This window comes from Artibeus jamaicensis, unplaced genomic scaffold, assembly GCF_021234435.1.
Source record: "Artibeus jamaicensis isolate MK-2021 breed Jamaican fruit bat unplaced genomic scaffold, CSHL_Jam_final contig_233, whole genome shotgun sequence".
Classification (NCBI taxonomy): Eukaryota; Metazoa; Chordata; class Mammalia; order Chiroptera; family Phyllostomidae; genus Artibeus; species Artibeus jamaicensis.
The window spans coordinates 33,686,039-33,711,008 of NW_026521486.1; the positions used below are offsets into that span (position 1 = coordinate 33,686,039).

The following is a 24,970-nucleotide window of genomic DNA, read 5'->3' on the forward strand; positions in this document are numbered from 1 at the left end:
CCTCCCACACCCATCCCCAAGGCAATGCTCACTACAGTCACATGCTAGTGTATGGTTCAAAAGGATTTTCAGGCAATGCAAATTGATGAGGGTTTGGTTCTGAATGGCAGAAATAATATCTGAATCAAAAAGTGAAGATGTGCAGAAGGCTTTTGAAGCAAAGTAGTAACCAAAGCACATTAAATTGACCAATACAGTAACCACAAAGAAGAACAAAGGGGTGAAGGAATAGTGAAGAGACAAAGGAATGGGTACATGGATCTCTCATGAACACTGGAATCACATTTCAAATCCAAAGCTGTCCACTGCAATTAGCACTCACTCTAAATGTATGCAGCAGAACTCCGTCTACCTTCCTTGCACTGTTTTTCCTTGTGGCATGAGGAAATGCTTTGCCTTACACCATTTTAGGGATTTGCTCTTTCACACTCCATGTAGAAATTTTTTAAGGTAAACTATGAGCTAGCAAGTCACTACACGTTCAGAATACATTTGCCAAATTAGGAACCCAACATCTTCACTCCAATTAGTTCCTTTGAGGTGATAAAGTATAGACAACCTTGGTTAAAGCAAGGACTACAAGCAGATACACACAGTTACTTAATTTGGAGTCATCATGAAATCCTTACACTCAAACTAATCGAAAGAGGAAAACAAGAACTGCCATCTGTCTCCCCTTCATGTTAGTGTGTGAGCTTCACAGCATCAGGCTGGGTAAGGGGCTCCACAGTGCAACCTGCATGTGAGGTGTCAATGAAACTTAGCCACCGAGGGAGCTCTGAATGCTGGGAGCTGAACGTCAGGTAATAAAGGAAATAAATGCCTTCTGATTGATTGCTTAGCCTCATCCTCCCGATTTAAAAGTCCCTGAAAAGTTCCGCCTCCTTTGGTGTGAAGCAAAGATAACATTTCCCCCAAAAGGAAATACCTTGCCTAAAGTAAAATAACATGTATACCACGGTACATCTATCTCAGGAAGTTTCAGTAAAACTGAACACCTGCAAAAACGTGAAGCACAGGTTGTAGGCCACAGGGTACAAGATCAGTAACATTCCTGAAATGAGGAAAAGTCATCATTTTACAGTCTTCGGTGAAGTTGCTTTGAAAAGTCAGTGATTCAGTCCCCTCAAGTATGAGTAGAAATGGGAGTCAGAGTTATAATAAACACTTAAGGCCATCTTGTCACTGGCAAGTGATGCTAAACAATGTCACCATAACTGACTGCTTTCCGGAGTCTACAAGGAACACTTACAGATTTCGTTCTTGATACTTCTGATAAGAATTGGTCTTTTATGAAAGAATAGGCTATAAAATAGTTTACATGTGTTGCCCTACAGAAGGTCTCAGAAGTTAGGTTTAAGATATGAAGTTTCACATGCATTTTAAAAATTGTTTTAAGAAAGAATACACTGAAATAAATTCAAATATATATGAGTACTATTCCAGCATTTTGATGACTTCTTTCCCTCTTTCTACTTCACTAAGTAAAATATTTTTACTGTCATGAGCAAAACTGATAAAATAACGTGGTCTTTCCCATTGTTAATCCCTTTTCCACTTTACAAATTGATTTTCCAGACAGGCATGGTGTCCTAAAGGAATCCCATCTCTTGTGAGAGTTCCTTGCTTGGACACTCTGAGCCTTGCCTAGTCTACAGCTTCTAATAAATGACACCCTTCTTCACACTACGAGTTTTACTTGTGTATAGTGGTGGGGGAGGTCTATTATCACTTTCTTTTAATGAGAAGGCTTGAAATCCCTGGTTAAAAGTCAGTGTCAGCAGTACTCAGACTTGTCAAGATCATTAAAAACAGGAAAAATCTAAGAAACAGTCACAGTCAAGAGAAGCCTAAGAAGACTTATTATTAAATGTAATGTGCTACCCTAGTACAGTCCTAGAACAGAATAAAAAAGGATATTAAGTAACAAAGTATAGACTATAGTTAATAATAATGCATCAATACTGGTGCCTTAATTATAAAGTTAATGTGTCATCCTAATGTAAGATATTAATAATAGGTAAAACAGCATAGGGGTTATATGGAAACTATTTGTAGTGCTGCTTTTCCATAAATCTAACACTCCTCTACTATAAAAAGTATATTTTAAAACGTCTGTGCCAGTAATAATGCAACTCTCTTTAGAAGTACTCATATTATTTGATAACTTTGTCAATTGTAGAATGTATTGGGTGATGTGAAAGAATTGAAAAAATTGACCCAGGCTCTTTATGAACAATATCTATGGAGATTTCCTGCCCACCGTGAAAATGACATCAAGGATTTCATGCTTTAAAAAGAAGGCAAATATCTGAGTAAATCATACCAACTTGTGGAACATACACGTGGAGAACTCCGCCCCTTTCTCTGACCCCTACAGCACATAGAACTTCGCAGGAAAATGAAAGTCACTGCATAGCTCTGCTTGCACTTGTACAGGATACACAGGCAAGATCACCATGAGGCCTGATGGGTTTATTGCTACCTGAAGATCAGTTGCCAAGGCAAGAAATGTCTTCTAAGCCAGGCCTTCCAATGAAAATGATAGTTAATAATAATACCTTTGGAAGTGTTAAGGTGCTTCACATTTATTATTTCATTTTATCCTTGCAGATGTATGAAACAGACAGCATAGATGATCATGGTTATTATCATAATTGGTGGAGAAAACAAAGATATGAAAAGGTTATAAAATGGACCTAAAGTCGTATCACAAGTAAGTTCAAGTAAGAATCTAACTCTAAACCTCCACCTCCCACCTTAACTCATACCTGGGAATAATGTGCTTTCATGAAAAGAATTTTCTTATCTTAACATTGTGTTTCATAGTCCGGTGCACACACCATTCTAAGCATAACAGAAGTCTATGGTGAGGCGGTTCCAATGTACCACAATTTCCTGTAAAACATTAATGATAAACAGAGTGAAAAGGCCAGGATAGTGTAAGACAAAAAGTTGATCGTTCTTTCCCTCAATATCAGTGTACCAGAAAGAAATACTGAAAAAGAGTGTTGCTACAAAATTAAGCTCAGAATTGGTCACAGAATTCCACAGATTCATCCCTAAATATTATGACTAGAGTGGCATGAATGCTGGATCTGACTAGTGCGTGCTGTATCATCTTTACCTTAAAAAAGCAGTTTTACCTGATACCACGATAGCCTGGCCACTCAGCACATTCACTTGCTGATTTGCCACTGAGAGCCACTTTTGTTACAGAGATGCTGACAGAAGATTTAAAGTCCATCTTGTTTCCAATGAACCATTATCAAATTAAGAATATGTAGTTATAACCTGGCACTTACTCAAGAAACTAAAATGTAGTTCTTCAATTCAGCTATAACTGAAAAAAGTATCAACATGACTCAGTCATTCGCTGACTATCTGCTGGATGTCCTCCATGCACAATGCACCACAATATGGACCTAATGTGAACAAAGTACAGCCCCCGTGTACTGGAAACTTCAGTCTTCCCAAGGGAAGCCAGTATAATTAGGTCAGAACCAGAAGACTTGAAGGGAATAATATTCTAATATTCCTCATGTTCTTTTTCCTTCCTCTGCTTAGAACTCCAAATAAGCGCAAAAAGTAAAATACTAGGAAAGTACGTTGGGAAAGATAATGTGCAAAATGCTCCTCATGGATGTCACTCCAGATCATTTAACCTGGCTTCATTAAAGAACATGAACCAATCATGAGTCTGGGTGTTGGTTTCTTTTCAGTTTGAGTGCACATTTGAGAACAATGGCTACTCTGAGGTCCACTTCCAGAATAACAGCATCAAAAAGGTACAAGTCATTTCTGGGTTAGGTTCAAGGGTCTGATTAAGGAATGCATTTTAGGTTGTGAAGTGTATCCCATCAAACACTAACACCTGAGATTGGATTCATTTATGAATGGAAAAGGTGTAGATTTAGAATAAGTCAAAAGAACCATAGCACTGGGGAGGGTGTAGTAGGGCAAAGTCTCCAGACCCACAACTATAGTAGGGCTGCAAGAGATTCCTTTTCCAGCAAAGTCAAAGACAGAACTGGGATCTGACCCTGGATAATTTGTATTATAAATTAATAGAGTAAATGACTCTAGGTTTTTAAACTATGTTTGAGAATAAACACGAAGCAAATCCCATAACTTTATTCCATGGCAATCAATTCAGTTGAATATGCCAAAATGCTCTAAATTGTTGAAAGGAGAACAAACTTAAAATAACCTAATCTCATAACCAAAGAGATTTAAAACTGAGGAACAGTAATATCCCTACTCTTTGATCCAGAAAGTATGGGTTTTTGAACTTAACAACTTCAAATTCTGCTCATTTTCAAGCAACTCCTACACCAGCAAAAAATACCTATAAAGAAGAGTAATGCCTAAATATTGAGAAGTTATTTAAATTTTACCCAAACGTATTGAAAAAGTCAAATTGAGCTACAAATCCCTGCAGACATAGTTTGTCCCTGTCCTTTTTTGGCTTTGCCTATATGGAAAAGAACAATAATTGCAGAAAGTATCATTCACTTTGAACATTTCTCCCAAAAATTATCTAACTCCACTCTTATATTTAAGGAAGTAAGAATTCCAGAAATTTTGACCCTCTGGCTCCGTATCCCCAAGCTTCACAATTTCCAGGTAACTTATGTAATATTACTGGGAGTAGCAGAAGACAAACAAAACAACTGTACAAAAAGCCTTGAGGGATTTTTCTTTTTGGCTGGTTAAAATGTTTCAGAATTATTTAAGAGTTGGAAAGGGAATGATAAACCACACCCTCTAAGAGCTCCAGTCTGAATTCCACCATTAGTTTACACCATGTTTTCCAATCTAAAATTTCAGTCTATTAATGAGATGAAAAGGAAAGAGCACCCCCAAACTGGTGCTGATGTCATATGAGCTGGCCTGAAATAAAACTTCTAAAACATAATTTAATCAAAGAACATACACTGAATTCATCACTTAACACCTTGTTCCTTATGCAGATACAAGTTCTACTGGCTTCTTCCCAAGGTGAAAATGCTCATCTCTCCCCCACGTGTGGTTTCTACAAGTGCCATAAAGCATGAAATTTATTCCAACCCAGAGCTGCCTGGGACTTCATACACAGGAGGCTGTTGGAAAATCATTACACCCATAACAAACACAGTCCTTCGACAAACACGCTACAGACAGTGCTAATATATATCATGACAGAAGTTCTAGAACTTGGTATCATCTGGGCTAAAGCCAGGTTGTAGTTTCTCATATAATTTTATAGTTGAATCAATTATGAAAGAAAATTAATAAGATGTATTTAGATTATGACTTCTACCAAATGGCTGTATCCCTCTCTCCAAATATATAATTTGCGAAAGATAAATTTCTCCGATGCCACACAAGAAATAAAAAGGAGAAGTTTTTGTTTGAGTCTGTTTATTTTTTAAAGACTAAGTCACTCCATTTCAAATGACAATAGAATCATCCTAAAATCCCAGATAAAAGGGGCAAGGAGGTCAAGGATTGGTCTGAGAGCCTGAAAGAACTTCAACAAGGGCCTCACAACAGTGACCCTGTGGAGGGCCTTTGTTCTAATGTTTTGGGGATTTACTTATTGGGTCTTTGTCATGTGCCAGGCATCATTCTGTGTCTAACATGGCTGATCTCAGTGAAGACTCATGACAGGCTAATAAGGTAAATAATATCATTGCCACCATCTGACTGGTGTAGAAATAAAGGCTAAGAGAGATTAAGCAACTGTGCAAAGACCCAGCAGATCAGAGACAGACTGTGGTTTCTACTCTGACAGCCTGACTCTCAAATCCACACTTCATCACTTTGCTGGACTGCACCTATCATATGAGCTTATGCTCTTCCACATCTTTCTGCCTCAGAGGATCATGACCATGGCCACCGGTAAAGAGCCAAGTATGATCGTGAGTCTTTCTGCTCCTCTTAAATATTAATTTCAAACCCCTATGACAATAATTTCTCAGAATTGCCTGATTTAATCCCTCAGCAATTCCACAAATATTTACTGATTGCCTCTTATCTATGAACAAAACTGACTAAATGTATCATTCCTACCCCCAAAAAGCTCATAATCCATTACTTTAAAAGGACTATACAAATAATTAAAACAAATGAGATGGCATGCAAAGACCAGATCATTAAGCCCTTGTGCCTAACTCTTTACCAAGATCTTAAAATCGACACCCTTTGTGCTGGTTCCCAAATCCCTACATGAACCAGCCTCTCCCCAGCTGTCTTGGGGAATCTTACTACTAACCCCTTGGCTCAGTGTGCTGCAGACACTTGACCTTCCTCTTATTCTTGGAACTCACCAAGATTTCTCCTGTCTCAAGACCTTTGTGCCTTCTCCCTCTTCTCCTAGATCTTCTCAGGGCTGTCTCCTCCTTTGCATTCAAGTCACAGCCTAATACCACCTTCTTGAAATGACCTGCCCTGAACAACTCAATCTAATCTGGCCTACACTCTCTTCCCCACAACCCCAAGTATAATTCCATCATAATTATCTAATGTAGTCATAGTATGTATTACTATGAGAAATTGAGAATTTTTACACTGTATTTACTTGTTCATGGTCTGCAACCCCATCCTCCACCAGAGGGCAAGGCCCATAAGACGAGGAGCCTTGCTCTTGCACCTCCTGGACGAGAAAATGTGCACTAAGTTAACTGTATAAGAAATGTGGTTTCAAAGAGACGTGGCAAAGCTGAGTGCTACGGGCCCTGCAAGGAAAGAGAATAAGGTGAGCAGGGGAGAGATGTCTGGAGCATGTTCAGGAAGGATAGGGTAGTTTACTTTGGGAGGTGTACATCCGAACATAGCAGAAGCGGACTGAGTTAACAACAGTGAGAGTCTCCAGGGTCAAGAGGAAGAATTCGGCGGGTAATAGGGATCCACAGAATGTTTCACCGCAAGGAAGTAGCACAGGCAAAGCATAGCATAGCATTAGAAACGTTAGAGGCTGAATTAATAGTCCAGGCAAAAGACACCAGTGACATTTTAAATCATTGTGATAAAAAACTAGAAATCTCTGCCTTTTTTAAAATAGAAAACTCTCTAAACAGGAAGAAAAGAACTATGTGCTTAAACTGTTAACTACTGGAACAGAAAGTACAATGTTATGAAGTATAAAGTTGAACATAATGATGAAATTTGTTTCTCTAATATCTGTTCAAAAGCCTTTTGCAAAATAAACACAGATTTATTATATCAAACCACCCAAAGTGACTCATCTCTTTGGAAGTACGTCTCTGGCATCTTCTTCCCTCAGGCCTCAAATTCCTCTGGAAAGTCTAGCAGATTAGTAGCCTGATGACGAGACAGAAGTTGGAACTCAAAATCCTAAATCCGCTTCTGCCACCGACTTGCTGTCTGACGAGGAGTTTCGCGTCATTTTTCTATCTGTAAAATCTTTATGTGGCGAATGTTTCCTATATTAACTGAGCAGTGGCTGGTAATCACCCTAATACACCAAAATGTGTGGAAAGCCTTTCAATGAAGTCTCTTACGAAGTATTCTGACACTGTCCTGTACTGCAGTTTTTTCCTGTATCAGGCAGTGAAAGTAGAAATACGCACATTAACACACGTCTGTGTATGTGTGCCCCACAAGCAGTGGCTCGGCCCTTAAAATTTCCCAGATAACGAAATTGAAAAAAGTGTCTTTTTAAAAGACATGATGATGTAAACACAAGGAAGTTTAAAATAACACTTGTATAAACTGTTTGAAATTGAAGAGAAAAAAACACACCCCAAAAGCATTCTGTCAGAATAAAAAGAAAACAAATCCAAAATCCTGACAGCAACATAAAAGCCAATTCTCCCCCTTCCTTTTATAATGGCTTTTCTATTGAGCTTCATTTTGACCTTCCATCACTTTCCCAACGTTAAAGAACACTGCCTTTCAAAACTCTCCATTTCTGTGCCGGTTGTACTGTTATTCCTTTCCCCATTGTTGAGAGTTCTTAGCTGCCGCTTTACAATCGTTGGTCTCTCCTGACAAATAGAAACCAGCATTTTTATATACTTTCCACTTTAAATTCATACCCTGCATAAAAAAGATAACCATAAATCCATAAACATACCAAGAAACAGAAAACAGGAAAGGTGGTTATCACTTTGCTAGACAAGAAGCAATCCATGTTAGAACTGACCAACAGCCAATGCACCTTTACCCCGCCCCTCGTCAGGGGCAACAGGATATGCAGTGTATGAAAGAAAAACAGCTTGACTTCATTAGTCAGAGCTGGGAGGGTGAACCCACTGCATGCTCTGATTGATAAAGTTTCATTACAAATTAGCCCATCGCTTTGATGAAAACAAGCAAGGCAGAGACTACCACAATTTTATCCTCATAAATTAGTCAACCAGACAAACACTAAACACAGCTTGCCACATGAGTGGCAAGCTAATTTAATTAATTCATACACAGCACCTCATTAAGAGCAGTTTTAGCACTAAGGTTGTGATCTTGTTGAGTCTGCATTATTTTCCATGAAGATGCCCACTTTGTTGTCAGGGATGAGAGGCCAAGATAGGGGCAATGTGTGTGTGTATCTACATATATATCTACATATATAAGTATATGTAGATATATACATATATGTAGATATATATGCCTTTGTGTACGATGGCAACTGAGAGGACCTAATGCAGGGAAAAATAACAGACATGTTCTATACTCCAACAACCCAAACAGGCACATACAAAATTTTTAACCTAACGGTTTATATTAATGGGTCACATTATGCTTTTGCTTTTGTTACAGGTCCCAAACTTTCAAGTAGTAGCAAAACCAAATACATTTCCTCACTAGTACAGTATAATTCTTAGCTGACATCCTAAGCAGGAAAAAATGAAAATGGATTGTGTGTAAAAAGTAGAGATCCTTACAAGTGTTTCTAGGTCATCTTGGGAAAAGACCCACTTGCAACGCTCTCCAATGTCTTCACAGCCTGAAGAGAACACTCCACCTTGTACTGGCTGCCTAGACCTACTACTTGGAAAGCACCTTCCTGACTGAGGCCACACACCTCTAAATATTCTGATTTATGTATTTAATATTTCTTTCTTTTTAACATGCTCTTAAAGACACAGATGTTTTTTAAAAATTCATAGGACAAGATCTTAGTCTCTAAACACCATTCTTCAGAGTTATGTAGCTAGATAGAAGGGGACTCTTGGAAGTAGCTGATTCCGTTGATAAGTCAGGGAAAGTACAAGATAAGCCTGTAACATCTTTTGGTACCAGAAAATAAGAAAGTGCTAGAGCAATAAATAAATAAATAACACAGGAACCTCTTAAAAGAAGACAGGAAATCAACCTGAACAGTTTCCCAAACGCCAAAAAAATAAAGAAGTTGAGCAACAAAATAATACAGGTATTAGTAGACTGCAAACCACAAAATAAAAGTAAATATCCACTAGTCTACACTGTAGGATTTATGTGATTTATAGATGATGCAAATTAATCATTGAATATATAAACAAATACATTGGGGAAAAGGAACAGCTCTTCCTTACAGAAAAATTCCAAATAAATGAAAGAAATGCAACATTACCATTAGAACACTACTATAATAATTGTTGCAAGCAGGATTTACTGACAGGTGCTACGTTCAGTGGGCAAAAGTTCAAAACAAACAAGATATTTGCATAATCTCTTGTATTTCCTCCTCCAAAGACATTTATTAATTCAATGGGGAAAACTAGTAAATTTAAAATGAAGAAATGCAGCAGGTATCAACCAAGTTATCAAGATTAACATAAACTAGTATCATAAAGTATAGTATGCCCCCTTACATGATACCCTGAGAAAAACACATAACTTTTGGAGTATTCTGATAAAAAATGCATGCCCTCAATCTGATCATGGAAAAATCAAACCTAAACTGAGAGATCGTCAACAAAATAACTGACCAGTAATTATTAAAGTTGTCAAGATCATGAAAGACAAGGTCATGGCTAAAGAAATGTCACAGACAAAAGGAGACTAAGAAGATACAACAACTAAATGCAATGCATGATTCAAGATTAGGACTTAAATCAGAAAAATAACATTAGGAGACAACTAAGTGAAATTAGAATAAGGTATGTATTTAGAAAATATATTGTATAAATGTTAATTTCCAGTCTTTGATTACTGTACTATGGTTATATTAATTGTTAACATTAGCAGAGGCTGAATGAAGGCTATAAGTAAACTCTATATTATTTTGTAACTTTTCTGTAAGTCTAAAATTATTTTAAAATTAAATCATTTTTTTAAACCATAGGTCCAAAGGAAGAGAAGATAGCATCAGAAATTCTACAATGAAGCTGCTAAAACTCATTGTAGAATCACCAATCGAAACAAACAGTCAAAACCCAGAGTGAATGCTTTACATTTTTTTGTTTCTCAGATTAAAAATTCAAAGCTTTTTCCAGCCAAATTATAGGAGAACATACAAGAAATGTTTTACTTTCTTTAACTCTAGAGCGATTTTCCTGTGGCTTTGCTTCACAGCAGTCTTTTAAAATATAATTAATAGCTAGTTGAGATAAATTGGCTAACTTATAATCTAATTTCTTACACAGAACTAGTTCAATCGTTACTGCACATAAGATGTTCAACAATTACATCTTTAAACTGAACACCAGACTCTCAACGGTTGCACTGTGCTTATTCTTACAGGACCAGATGATCACTCTTCTAAACATGAGCCCAGAACAAACTTTAGGGTCCTAAACATACTATAAAATATAAAATTTTTAAAAATATATAAAATTACAGGTCACTAAAAGCCTTTTTGCTTAAAACTATACCTGTCATAGATATATTTTTAAGAGTAAAAATAGTTATCAACAAAATATGTCAATAGAGCTATTTTAAGAACTAACAATATTACACAAAAATACAAGCATGCCACAACCTCTTTCATCACACACCTAAAATTTAAAGCACGTGTACATTATTTTCAAAATATCCACCATGTTTTCAAAACTAATGACAAGTGCAAAAATAGTGGAGAACTATATAAATAAATTGTATACATAAACATTCAAGTAGAATCTACTCATTTCTTTTTGCTCACAATGGGTAATGATATGAACTCTAACTCTAGTTTTTTTTTCCTTCTTTACACAAAACCTGATCTGCTTTGAGTTCATATCTACCTTGATGAGTGAGTGGATTAAAAAGCCTTGCAAGCTGAGCCTAGAGCTAATCCAAAAAGGTGCAATTACAATATTTCCAGCCACTCTGACTGCTGTCACTTTTTTTTCATGCTGCATCTAAGATAAGATGAGGTGTAGATGAGAGAAAAAAATCAAAACTATTTCAAGTATTGCCTCTCAATCCTAGGGCTGGCAACTTCTGCAGAGAAAGAAATACCAATAAGGAGAGACTAAAAAGCAGAATCTTTGCAGGCGACTTTAAGATTTAATTGTAGCACTAGTAAAATATTTGAGATCTGACCACATCGTAACCTGATACCTAAATATGGAAAAGATGAGAAAGCCCCATTGTGCCCTGTTTGCTGTTGATTTATTTTATAAGCTTCAGAAACAATGACTCAAACTGCTAAATTAGATCAATACCTGTTAATATCAGTACTGGGCTTTGAAATGACAGCTTGCAATGTAGAAATCCTTGAGTTATATCTGGAATAAAGAAAGAAGCCACAGAAACAAGAGAGACAGTGAAGTAAAAAGTCGTCCAAGGAATACGATCAATATACACAAACAGATGTTATGAAAATTAAAAATAAGAAAAAGGTGGTGGTTTCTTGAGCTGTTATTGAATTATGTAACAAATGAAAAAAATTAAGAAGAGTCAGTATGTGTCATGCTTTTAGCATGGAGCTTCTTTTGAATATGTCAATATTTAGCTATAAGGTAAATAAGACCTAACCATAAGATCTTTGTAAACACCCAGAGAAAAACAGGTGCTCCAATAACAAAAACCTATTCACAGCATCATACCACTGCTACAGAGCTAAGTTCCTCCACACCTGAGGCAACCAACCAGCCAAGTGAATCAAAAAGCATTTTTTTTCTTTATTTTACAGGCAACTATTATACAACTTCTCAAAGAGTACATCAGTTTTAATGTCAAACACTGTTGTAATAGCCTATGTCATGAAGATTAAGATCTTACCACTCCCATACCTGGAAGATACAGGGCTGCGGGTCTCAGTGTGTTGCATATGGTGGTAAGGGTCAGCAAGCAGAGGGTGGGTACTTTCTCCCACAAACATACACCATTATTTCCGCAGGCATTTTCTGCCCTCCATGTTTCTGGACCTCTTCCCACAGCTCTTTCCAGGGCAGCTGAAGCACACAGCTCTGGCATTTTGTTCTAGCACTTCATATATATTTACTAATTTTAATTCTCAGAAGAACATTATGAAGTAAGTTAAATGACTACAAATGAGGAAATTGAGATATAGAAGAGTTAAGCAAGCCATCCAAGGTAAATCATCAAGCTGGGATTGAATGTGGGGATTTCGGTGTCATATCTGATATTAAGTCTCTACAATCTCTTTAGTAGTATGGGGAATTTCTAAATGTTATCTTTTGGAGTAAATGAATGGTACCAACACATGACTCATTTAACTTAACACGCCTTTAAAGCGCTAACAGCCCTTCCCATTTCTTCATTATAAAATAAAACAAAAATCCACTGCAGTGCCTACACCTCTGAGATCTGAGCCTTTGACTCACTGCCGCTTCTGGTCAGCCGAGTCCCTGCCTCTTCTGCTCCACTTCCGGAGGACAGAATTCCCCATTTGTAACTCCTTAGATCCCTGAGCTAGTGTGGTATTTTTCTTACCCCATCTGTTTAGTATCTATGGATGATTAAAGTAATATAACTTACATAAGAAAATAAGGAGCTAGTTTAAACAGAGGAAGGATTGAGGATGGGGGTGGGGGCATGGGGGAAAGTGGTGGGAAAATGGAGACAACTGTGCTTGAACAACAATAAAAAAAGAAAAGCTCAGAACTAGTAAAAAAAAAGTCAGAATATTAATTGAAATAGTGCAATTACTTCAAGGAGCAAACACATAAAATATATTTTTTAAATGTGTAGGTCACATTGCATGTGCAAATGAAAGAAGGTAAAATGGGGGTTTGCTGGGGTAAGATTCTCACAGTAAACACTTCGGACTCACACCAGAAATGGAAGTTATGAAAAATCAGAATTTATCTCATTATGTGTATGAGGCTGACTTACTGACCAAATTTCAGGTCAGGCAGATGTTTCCAAAATTCCATATGGACAGAAACCTGTTGTATTTTAGTTCTAGGCATGAAAACTAAGAAACTTATTATAAAAAATGGACACCTTTGATAATCTGATAAAGGTCATGGTGTCTACACACACACACACACACACACACACACAGGACATATACTGAAAATTTTACACACAATTTCATGGAAGCCATAGACCCTGGAAGCCAACCCTGGACTCTAGTTTAAGAACCCCTGTTTGAGGCATAAATAGCAGGAAAACCATACATCCTGAAAGAATAGCATTTACAAAGTTCATTTGTATATCCCAGTTTTTCAATTTAACATGGACCACAATTCTTCACAGATATAATTGTCATTAATAATAATTTCATCAAGATAAATCCTCAAATCTAGTCTTTTAATACCTTTTAGACCACAACCATTTATAACTTGTCATATAGACAACTTACGCTGCCTTCCATTTAGGGCCAAGAGTCCAGCCCGCTTAGGGAAACACTTAGCACGCTAGTATGTGTCCTTCAGATCTTTTACACACAAGCGAAAGAGCAGCAGCAGGATGCTGCACCTCCTCCCCCTGCTACCCAACCACAGGACTCCTGAACCTGAGCTATGGTGGCCATAGGAAGATATGAGCTTAGCCCTTCACCAATCAGTGCCGCTTCCTGAGGGCTCCTCCAAGTGTGATCATCCTGCATTTTCATATTTATTTATGGGAATGTTGAGAATAATTTGATGCCATACTTTTTTGCTTTGTAAATCAAATTTTAAACTATTCCTCATGGTATTAAGAGTAATACCAATAACAATAAGGCAACATTTCTATATGTGATATAAAGATTAATGGGACCATAGTGTATTTTTTGTAATCTTCTATCACTTCATATTAGAACAGAAATCTTTACTTAACAATAGTTATATTTTTATAATATTATTTTCAATAGCTGTATATTATTCCACTACTTGGTATACTATCATTTTCTTAAGCAATGTCCCATTTTGAAACATTTATATTGTTTTCAAGCTTCAAATATTACAGAAATACTAAGTAAGCATAGCTGGCTGACAACTAATTAAATTTTTTAATTGAATCTGAAAATAGCCAAAAATGTTCCAAGATATATACAAATTTATAAAAGTACCCCACAGGAAAAGGAGATGCAATGATAATTTTGAACAAATTATCTGGGTAGTTTGTATTCTACCAAGTTTCTTTCAGTAGCATTGTATTAGACCAAATCATCTACAGTGAAATGAATTTCCACTTAACAAATATGATACTTTCCATATATCGTGAAATAGCTAATGGCAGACATAAGTATGGCATTTCATGAAAAGAGAAAGTAACACTTCTTTTGGCTGCAGGATTAACAATGTCTTCCTACAAGAGAAATCCCCTGGGCAGAGTGAAGGATGGCTAAGATTTAGCTAGGTAATCAAAAAAAAAAAAAAAGACAAGCTTTTTTTTTTTTCTGTCCTGTCTTGTATTTCCAATCTGTATTTCAGAGTAACCAAATTTTCTTAGTTGATGAGGTAAAAATTCTGCTTTATAGAAAAGTTCCATCTGGTAAATATGAAAGAAATTATAAAATTATACAATTAGTGTTTTGCAACCCTTAATAAAATAATTGATTTAATCAGTAATCACCAAAGGATTAAGCCATTAGTTGCACAATGATTGATGGTGAATTTTATAAGGGAGGGATGAGGCTGTCTGCACTTAAACCCACTGGTCACTCTTAACACCCTAAAAGAGAGGAAGGAAGGAAGGAAGGAAGGAAGGAAGGAAGGAAGGAAGGAAGGAAGGAAGGAAGGAAGGAAGGAAAGAAGGAGGGAGAGAGGGAATGGAAACTTAATCTAATAAAATTCTTAGAGCTAACTGGTATTCATAGAAGTACAGTATATATAGAAACAAGTTAAGTAACACACAAGAAGACATAAATAAATACAGAGTATGGAACATTCTACGGGATGAATGACCTTGTTTTTGCAACAAGAAAGCAGCATTAATAAAAAAGGGTTGTGGAACTGGTTTTCTTATGAGAAAATTAGAAACTTAACCAAATTTATATGTGATAATTATTTGAATCATGATTCAAACAATTAAAAGATTCTTTTGCAACAACGGAAATTTTCAGTATGTTTGGGGAATTCAATAATCCCAAGGGATTATTGTCAACTTTGGTAAGTTTGATAATGACTCTGTTGTTATATATGAAATTGTCCACATTTGTGCAGATGCATATTTAAGTAGGGGTGCTATTTTGTGATATCTTAGATTTGCTTTGAAATACTTGTACAAAAAGAGGGGGGATAAAAAAACCAGGGTATCAAAATCTTAATGTTGAATGCGGGAATTCTTTGTATTTTTCCTTTTGCAATTATTTGAAAATTTTCATCATAATTTTTTAAGTTCAGTCAAATGATACAGAGTAGGGAGACATGAGCTAGGGTCTCATGTGCTGGGTGGAGAATATGGCATAAGCAGGAACTCTGACTCAAGAGAGAGCATGACATCATCAGAGAGCCGAAAGCAATTGGGTATAAAGGGTAAGGAGCACAGGAAGGCCAGGTCACAACAACCTTGAGTGCCGAGCTAAGGAGCCTGGGCTTTCTACTGGAGAGTATGGGAGACCTAGCAAGGGTTTTAAGCAGAGAATTACATGGTTAGATTATAGTCTAGTCTAGACCATCACTCCAGCACCCTGTGCAGAGTGGACTTCATGAAGGTGGTAGAAAGAGGATCAAGCCAGGAAAAATGAAGTCCAGTTAGGAGCCTACTACAAAACTGAAAGCAATGGACAACAAAGGAGTAAAACACAGTAGGAGTATAACAGAGGGACCAGGAAATAGCCATTGGAAGGGAAAGAAAATAAGAATCAAGGCTGACTTTCAATTTTCTGAAGGAATGGACAAGTGACTTTGACACTGAGACATGCAACTCAAAAGGAAAAGTGTATTTTGGGGAAAAGGGGGTGAGAAGAAAAGGGAAGGGATAAAGTCCATGATAAGCACATTAAATTTGATGTTTCGGTGGATCCTCTGAGCTAGTTATACACATACACCTCAGGGCATCAATCACAACCAGACCTATGAATTCAAGACTGCTGAGAACCTGGGCAGCAGCTGAAGCCCCAGGAGGGGCAAAGATCACTCACTAAATGGCCCAACGGTTGTATCTGCCATTCTCTGATATCCAGCATGGTATATAGCATGGTAGGGCGCTCTCTATGCTAAGAACTAAATAAATGATAAATGAGATTGCCCAAAGAGAACTCAAAAAGGGCAAAGAACAATGGACTATGGGCAGAACTCTGGAGGCACAAATGTTAAGGTGTGAAAGCATAAGGAGGTCCCTTGAAGGCAGTAAACAATGAAGTTCAGACTAGAGGAAAGACAGACACAACACAGCCACAGAGACAGAAAGAATAAAGAATTTCCAGAAAGGATGTACCAGGTTTGGAAAAGGCCCCATTCGCTGGGAAAAACCGAGGTATCTGAACATCCTAGACTTTCTGAATCTCTGAGGCAAATGAGCTACTCTGGTCACCCTGAAAATAAAGATGAGTAGCAGCACGATGACCAGTCAGCAGACACACAATGCCACTACCTGTGTGACCGTGAGCATGTCGTTTACCCTTTTGGAATAAAGCCTGTATCTATAGCATCTCTAAGGTTACATCCAATTCTAAAAATCTATAAGAGCAAATCCTTGGGCTTAAAATGGCCTGAAGATAGTAAGAGCCAAGTGCCCACTTTGAGATCCATTACATGTTATACCAGATGTCTGCTCTACTCACTCTCTCTCCTTTGCTTCATCCCCATTTTCTCTCCCACCTTTATTTTTTTTTCTATAAGTTGTCTCTAACTTGCTTCAGGGTGAAAGTGATGGACCTCATGAAGAGAAAGATAACCAGGACATTTATGCCAACGAACAAAAGATGACAGGTGAAGGAATATGTCAGGCCCAGCATTTACTTATGCCAGTAGTTCACCAATGCAAGAAAGAGTAATAAATAAAGTCCTAAAATATTCTTTGGGAATAAAGAGTAATTAATAATGTTAGCCAAAATGCCATGAAGCCAGCAAGTAATCATGAAAGTGTCGAGTACCAACTCTCCTGAGCTATGGGAGGTCAGAGAGATGTACGACGTACAATGAGCTGACCTCGTCAGCAATCCATAAAAAGGCCCTCACTTGGATTTGCTCTGCACTTAAGTATGTTGTCATGCTCTTGCAAATAACTAAATGCAAATAACTAAAAAAATTAGTTCATGTTGCTCCAGGAAATCTGTTAACGTAGGTCTTATCTACACTATGTATGTAAATCATGTCAGAATGGCAGTACTTTAATGTTAGAACCAGAAATCCATTTACGGTCAGAAAGACCAGACAATGCATTTGACATTCCCAATCTCACTTTCACTGACAAACATTGAGAATATCAAACACAAAGTTCAGTTTAAAAATTTCCTGATTTCCTTTCACTTAATTGGTATTAATGGCTTCACAAACCATTTTAAGAATAAATAAGAAACTCATCTGATTAAGAAGTTTTATCTTTACTACATCCAAAAAATTATCTAAAAAGACTCAAATCACTTTTTCCAAATTAACCTCACAATCTGAAAGAAACAAGTGCATTTCATATTCAAAATAGACATGTGTTCATCTTACTGTCTATAATCAACCCACTGGCAAGCACGGGTGTTCTGGAAGCAATTACCGAACACAGACTAAAGATACAAAAAGGTGGATATTCCACACAGTGACAGTGGAGGGAATAAACACATGTCCACTGACCTGAATGGATGCTTTACACATGGCAGGGAATTTGACTGAGTTCTACTTCTCTATAACTCAATCAACTGGTTCCAACTTTTAGATGTTCAATGATCCTAAAAGAATGTGCCCCCAAATGTTGATTAAGACAAATCAAATTAAACACCTAAAGGAAGGCTCATTATAGTGGCATGAAGAGAATAACCAGGCAGAAAGCAAGGACCAGGAAGATAAGCAAGTGGGATGCAGAGCACTGGTACCAGAAATTGGACAAAGGTATCCAAAACACTGCACATGTCTTTTTTTAGAAAATACCCTTGTCAGGGCCACAGCCCCAGAAATTCTGATAGTGTCTGAATTCTAAAACTCCACAGATAATTCTGATAACCAGCCAGGACTAAAGTCAAGGGGTCTCAGGCCCAAGGCAGAAGATCCAAAGAGAAGGGACACACAGAAGTCACTACCAGAACACTGAGGTGATGACCTGGCCCCAACAAACATTTCCTGTATCATGAATCCCAATCAAGAGCTGGTTCCAGGACATGGGCATTCGTAGTGAACAACAGGTGTGTCCAGCTGCAAGGAAGAATGAGGGACCATCTTTAGGGGGCATTCCACTTTTTCACAATCACACAAATCGTAGGCAGTTATAACCAGCTGCTTCAGGTATGAGCATCTCCCTCTGTCTCCACTCCCAAAGAAAGCACATTTCACAGGACTGGGGAATGTGACTTACACTTCTCAAGAATGGGCTGGGCACACAGAAGACATGCAATGAATTACTGTACCCACTTGGTTCCAAGCAAACCTGCAAGCCACTCCTCCTGCCTTTGCCGTCCTCCTCCCCTAAGTCACATGAACCAGAAAATTTTTTTCTCCTTTGACTTTCGGTTTCAATAACCCTCATTTCTTTTTAAATTCATGATTTTTAATTTTCTAAATTAACATTAATTTGATAATCTATTCATGTTTCATTTAACTTATTCACACCTCTTTCCCCATAATACCCAAGGTCCTGTGATTATGTTAAATCTCTTAATTTTTACATGGCATGAACATAGCAATTACTACTGATCAGAAATAGTCCAAAAATATTAAATTGCATCCATTTGATTATTTCTAAAGATAATTTTAGGAGTAAGTTCACTTTTCAAAATCTTAACGGAAATAATATTTACTGAGCAGCTCTGATTTTTTTCATATGCAATACCATTGTACTGTAATTGATTCCCATGAAACTGGTGTACAGATACTCTTTAAAGAGGTCTACACTTTGAAGTATACATAAATTATAGTTGATAGAACAGATGTGTGTGGTATTTGGGGTTATTTCTACAAAAAAATTAAAAATAGATCCTTAGGAAAATATCTTCTTTATTTTTCAATTTTGCCTTGTATTGGTTTCGGGTGTATGGCTTACTGGTTAGACAGTGCCATACTTTTACACAGTGTCCCCTCTGTACTCCCAGTGCCCCAACCAGAACCACACACAGTTATCACAGCATTATTGACTATGTTTTCTATGCTGTCCTTACTTCCGGTGACTATGTTGCAACTAAAAATTTGGCATTCTTTCCTTTTCACTGAATGTATCGGGGTGACACTGGTTAACAAAATTATGTAAGTTTCAGGGGTACAATTCTATAACACAGCATTTGTATATTGTGTTGTATGTTCATCACCCTATGTCAAGTCTCCGCCCATCACCCTTTATCTCACCTATGCCCACCTCCACGCCCCATTTCACTTACCCCCTGATAAACAACACACAGTGGTCTGTGTAGATACCAATCTGAGCACCTCTGGTTTTCATCATAAATTTTAGTGAGTTAGATACTCATTTTGAAGTTTGCTCAATAAAAAACACATTCAAATTATCACTGCAATACATTTTAACTGACAATTCATTATTGTGATTAAATCCAATATGAGTCAATTATTGTGGAAACAATGAGAACCACTATTTAAATTTACATTCCAATAACAGGGCAGAATAAACAAAACAATCATAAGGAAAAAAATTAACTCAAAGACTTTGCAGCAAAATATTCAAGCATGCTGACCTTCCTCTCCGCTGGAAGTTCAGAAGCTTAAATCAACCTAGGCAAAGTGACGTTCTGTTCAGATGTCTTACACTTGCCCAGCTTGAAAGCTATCCTAAAACATGAATACTTGATCTACCTCCTACCGGAGTAGTAATCTCATAGTTTAGGAAAGTTGCTAAACTGTCATAGACTCTAAATTCTTTTGGAAATTAACCACAGGATCCTACCTCCATCCTGTTTGTTTCCACCAGAAGTTGAACAACTGACTCATTTAATTTCCAGAGATCAAAGTTTACTAAAACTGAACAACTTAAGACAAATATAACACCTTTAATTAAGTGGAAACATTGTTCATATATGCTTCTTTTTTCCTTCTGTGTTTTGACACAATACATACCTCCAGCATAGTTCAAAACAGTATACAGTGTGGTGCAATAGAAAGTGATACGGATTCTCTGGAAGAAGTCATAAGAGCTGGGTTCTAATCTTAACGTTGTTTCTAACTAGAAATGGTGTTACCACGTAACTTGGCAAAGTTGCCTTCCATAAGTCATTCAGTAACTCTAAAACTCAATTGTGCACCTGAAAAATAAGAATTTCATTTTAATTTATCTTTCAGGTCTTTCCCAAATTCTGCACCCCAATGTATAGAGTCATCTCTATATTCAAGTAGGATCTGTTCAACCAAAGACTATACCCACCCAGAGTCTTTTGTGCTTTCTTGACAGAAATATATACGTATCAGGTAAGCCTAATGAGGTTAATTTGAGCAACGGTTGATGTGGTTTAAGGTATTTAGAAACCCGACATGGTTTCTTTTTACAAATGAAACGTCCATATTTACCTCAATACAAAGGCGAGAATTGTTGGTTTCCCAAATGAAACCTGTTGTTTATAGCCTGACAAGTATTTCTTCTAATCAAAGAAGCAGCAAAAAACTAGGGGATAATTCAAAGGACCTCCAATAAATGTCTGCATTTTACCTCTCCAACATACTAGGGCTCAGACTGGGCCCACTGTGTATCATTCCGCACTTCTGTGTTCATCTGGGGAGAAAACAAGAGTGTTCACAGGAGAAAGGCTGTAGCCATACCCCATTCGGACTTCAGTTACAGTCTTCTGTATTGCCAGGGAGTTTGATCAGTTTTGTTTTTTTTTAATGCCCTGCTCATGTGCATATTATTTCCCCTGAAACTAATTCCTCTTATCTTCTCAAATTGTCATGACAAGTTTGTGAAATGAATGACAGAACTATACAATTTCAAAGATGTGGAAAGACGTGAAACCTTAAGGAAACCTTAACGATTTTCTAAGACGATTCCTGTCCTAACGTAAACGACCCACCCTTTCCTCTGTAACAAAATGTTCACAGCTTTACCCTGGGGCCCTCACCTTATTGGGCAGCTCCATTTGGGGGAGGTTTTCCATTTCACAGCACTAAGATGACCTTCATCTATCTTTCCGGCAGTTCTTTGAAAGCAGCATAAGTGTACTGTCTCTTCCACATGCAAGATCTTTAAACATTTGAAGACAGTTGTGATGTCCCTAAGTTGGGCCTTTGGACCAACTCAAATTTTTCAGCTGGGCCTTGCAGCAATTAACCCATTGTTTCTTTTTTTAATAACACCATCAGACCACTGGCTCATTAACCACTTAAACTTCACATTCCTTTTTTCCCCCCAAGGAACTACCTCAGGAGACCCTCTACTATATTAGTCTTATATACTATTTTACATTTATCTAAATATAATCCTGATCATTTTGATTGGATATATAAGCTATCCATCCAAGAGATTTGCTCTCTACAGATCTAGTAAGCTGGAAGTCTTGGGTGACTGCTGGTGAAGATGGAGGTGTAGGTAAGCACAGCTTGTCTCCTGGCCCCACACAAGGCCTCCCAGCCCAGGGTTCCAGAAGCAAAGTCCCCATAACTTTTGGTTACAAAACCAGCGAGGTATGTATTGGTAAAAGGAACTACTGGATAAGTAATTCTTAAAGGTGCCACCCACAGACTTACTCAGACTCACCCACTGAGCTCCAACACCAGGGTAGCAGCTACAAAGGTGCCCATGGCACACAGGGAGGACCTGAAGTGTCTGGCAACAGGGTAAGAGCTGGGAGACAGCTTTCTCCCAGACAGAAAGGTGGGCAGCAGCCACTGTTTCTTTTCTGAACCCTCCCACACAGAACCACAGAAACAGCAAACAAGAGCCATATCTGAGGCTGTATCAACCTAGCTAACACTATTTGCCCCACCCTGGAGATTCCCTGAGGCACTGTCCCACCCAACTTACGGTCCACCCAAGCTGTTAACAGGGGCTTTTCCACAGGAAAGGCTGGTTTCAGCTCAGGCTTCACATGTGTCGAAATCCTCTCAAATAAGCAACAAGCAACCTCAGTGAGCCCCAGCCCCCATACCTCTAGCTAAGCAGCCCCAGGCTGGGCACTAGTAGCAGCCAGCTTTGAATCACAGTTTGGCTTCACCTGGGAATCTCCAAGCCCAGCACAAGTAGCAGCCACCTGCAGATTGCTTTGTAGCTCCTGCAGGGTGGTCCTGGGCAGAACACAGGTGGTGGCTGACCTTGGCCTGCGCCACCCAGGAAACCCCAGAGCCCGCACATTCAGTGGACAGCTAGAGATGCCATTGGAACATCACTACCCTGTCCCTGCACAGCTCATCCTCGTGGAGGGCAGAGGCTGGTGGTCAGTGGTCATGGCCAGTCCCTACTGCTGACTGGTGTGGCTAAATCTCTCCCATTGACCAGACAACAGCAGTCAGTTAGTATATGAAGTGTTAAAGGGACTTATTTTAGAAAAAGAAGACCAAAACTATGAACAGTAAAATGGCAATAAGCACATACCAATCAACAACTGAATCTAAAAAACAAACTAAGCCAACAAGAACAGAGACAGAATCATGGATATGGAGAACAAGAACGTTTTGATGGCTACCAGATGGGAGGGGTTGTGGGAGAATGGGTGAAGAGGTGGGGGTATTAAGAAATAGAAATAGGTAGTCACAGAATAGCCACAGGGATGTAAAGGGCAGCACAGGAATATAGTAGCCAAGAACTTATACGCATGACCCATGGACATGAACAATGGTCTGAGGGATGCCTCTGGGAGCTGTGGGTGCTGGAAGGGGTGGGAGGTAAGAGGGGGAAAACTGGGACAACTGTAATAGCTTAATCAATAAAATGTAATTTTAAAAAAGAAAGATCTAGTAAGCTCCCTTTTACTGAGGTTGTTGATGAATACTCAAAGACAAGGGCAAAGTCAGAGTCCACATTCCATTAACACTGATCCATGAATCAATTACCTATGAGTTCAGTTGTTCTACCTGCCAACAATCTACCTAAACAACTCATGCTATTATTTACCTCACATTTTTTCTCACAAAAAAAAATAGGCAAGTTCTTTTGTAAGTTCAAATATACTTCTGCCTGAGATTGGAAGCTTGAATTCATTTTAAGAAGTTCTCATGCCATTCTTTATCCCAGCCTAGGCTCACACTTCCACCTAGGTATACTACAGCTCCACTTTCTATTTTTTAAACAAAACAGGGGTGGGGAAGTCCTTCCTTTGCTATGTCAACTGTTAATATCCTAGTCCAGTGTTATCATAGGAAATTTTTGAGAGCAAAAACCTCTTACCATTTAGGACCCACAGTGAAAACAAGAAAACCTGGCACAGAAGAAGCTCCCCACAAATGCGTGTTGAGTGCGAACGTGTGAATAAATGTCCGTGATCATGAACTCTCCTAAAGTCCCTGCCTTTCTCCACAAGCCCTAGCTTTGGACCCCTTTTTCTATCTTGGATACTTACTCCTTTAAACGCTGAACTTATCAGAGAGCTCCTGATATAGTTACACTTTTATTTAACTCCTTTTCCTTCACAGTAGGATAATTCTCAATTATATAGTCAGAATTATAATTTTAGAGCATCTCATCCTTCATGAGCTATATTTCTTCTTTATAATCTCTGTACATGGAATTATAAATCAGGCAACATTCATGCATAATTGGTATTTTCAGTGTAATTTTTTGTTTCTTCCTCCAATGCTTTATTCTTCAGCTTCAAAACACTCAGGCTCCTAACACCAGAAAAGATAAAAATAATAATATAAATTTGTTCTTTTTTGTGTCTTTAAAGCTTTTATATTTTTGTTCCAATGCTTTAACTCCTTAAATTAATCTGTAGAATAATTTAAAATCGTAATACTTACTAAGCAATAAACAAGAGAATAAAAAAGTATTCCGAGGACCTTAAATACTGTACCTAAAATGCACATTAGTTTTCAAAAGCAGGCATATTAGAACTGATCCTTTAAAATAATACTTTAGTAATTTCAATAATAATACTTCCTTTATGTAGTGCGTGTTCAGCAAACCTCAGTCATCTGCAACAGCAGCAACATCCAGTTCCATTCCCTCCTGTCCTGCTGCCATTTCACCACAGAGGAAACACCTTGAGAGCAGCAACTTAATAAATCTGAACAGATTTTCAAGATGGAAATCTCCAAGAATACCTTAAATCATTCATAACTCAACTAACCACACAGCCCAGCGAGAGGAGGGCTGTCACTCACTGGGTGTGGCTGTGACCCAGCGCATAGGCACGAAGCCCAGAAGCGTGGAGAACTCACTGGAGAAAAGGCAGAGGGGAGATGAGATAGAAGAGGTGGGAGGGGGAGGATGTAGCAAAAGAGAGAAGCAGCGGAAGTTAAATGCAATAACTGTAAGCAGATAGGAGGAAAAAGGGATCATATACTTTTTGCAGTAGTCCCTGAGGATTTTAAACTTGGGGAAATAATCCATGCCCTTACTGATGACCCTGGACCACAAATGGATGTCTAACCCTGACCAAACATGTTATCTAATAACAACTAAACTGCATTTGCATCAAAGAAAGCAT

At 38.0% G+C, this 24,970-nt stretch overlaps 1 protein-coding gene across 6 annotated transcripts in view; it reads right to left on the bottom strand.

Annotated features, from left to right (window-relative positions):
* The window catches only part of SOX5 (SRY-box transcription factor 5), a 929,786-nt gene that overhangs the window by 864,120 nt on the left and 40,696 nt on the right, over window positions 1-24,970 (bottom strand). For 2 of the 6 annotated variants that reach the window (XM_053661998.1, XM_053661996.1), the window contains exon 2: window positions 2,772-2,898. The exons of the other annotated variants lie outside the window; for them this stretch is intronic. The gene's annotated coding sequence lies outside the window, so the exon portion shown is untranslated. The remainder of the gene's footprint in view (window positions 1-2,771; window positions 2,899-24,970) is intronic. 6 annotated transcript variants of the gene reach the window in all.